This window comes from Merops nubicus, unplaced genomic scaffold (assembly GCF_000691845.1).
Source record: "Merops nubicus isolate BGI_N331 unplaced genomic scaffold, ASM69184v1 scaffold7965, whole genome shotgun sequence".
Taxonomy (NCBI): domain Eukaryota; kingdom Metazoa; phylum Chordata; class Aves; order Coraciiformes; family Meropidae; genus Merops; species Merops nubicus.
Window position 1 is genome coordinate 5,132 of NW_008607578.1, and position 1,173 is coordinate 6,304.

Sequence of the window (1,173 nt, forward strand, 5' to 3'; positions counted from 1 at the left end):
ATTTCACATCACTGTGGTTCCCAGTGGTTCCTCAGTTTACTTGGAGATGGTCGTTATCAGGATAGTACATTTTCTAAAGATGAACTAAATTTGGGTTTGTTTTGAAATTATATGCTTCTGTCATCATCAACACCCTACACAAAACACTTAGTAAACTTTCTTTGCATTACAGATTTATAATGACAAAACCAGGCTAAAATAGACACATGAAATTTAGAAGGTTATGAGGTACTACCCATATCTTTTGGGGGTAAATTCTCTGATTCGTCTTGAAAGGATTGCTAACCCAGTGCTGGAGAATTCTGGTACTTCAAGCAGTCCTCTGTCTAAGCGATCACATAAAAACTATGGCTCTCTGGGGATGATGAGGAGTATCTTGCACACTTCTAGCATTGTTTATTATTATGAAAGCTAATGGAAAAATCAGATATGGAAAAGTTATAATACAGATTCTGTGTTACTAGAAATCCAGAAATTTTTAAAATAATTTTAATCTTTTCTGCTACAGATCTCCCATGCATTTCCTTGCACTTCGCTGTGGGCGCTTTCTGTACAAAGGTGGTGGGATTTGTGTGAAAATCCAAGCAGAGCTTTGTTCCTTTGTTCTGGCCTGATCAGACAGGTACAGCAAAGGCTTGCACAGGCTGTTGAACATTTTTAGATCTGATTTTCAAATCGTGGGTAGAGTATTTAATAGAAGGAATTTAAAAAACAGTATAATATAAAGTTTATCTTTCAGAGCTTTTATAATTTTTGGTGGTGGTGACATTTTTTAAAAAATATATATAAACAAAAATGTTTCCTTATACACTTAAATGCTCCGTATTGCATTTAATTCTATCTGGGGCATATTTCTATTGTTCAGATTGCTTGAGCTTACGTGTGTGCACTAGGTCCTATGATGGATGATCAACTTCTGTGCAGCTCAAGTTTTTGGGGAACGAGTGTTTCAGTAAACTCAAACAGGTTGGAAAGGAAGAATCTGTACATATCACTGCAACTCTCACATGTGAGGGGAGTAAATTCATTGTAATTTTTATATGAAAGTCTTAGGCTTTCTTCCATTGATTCCTCTTAAATGGATCAGTTAACTTCCTTCTTCACTGTATGCTTCAGAAACTAGGAAGGACTAGAAAACACTTCTCTTTTTTTTTTTTTTTTTTTTTTTTTTAA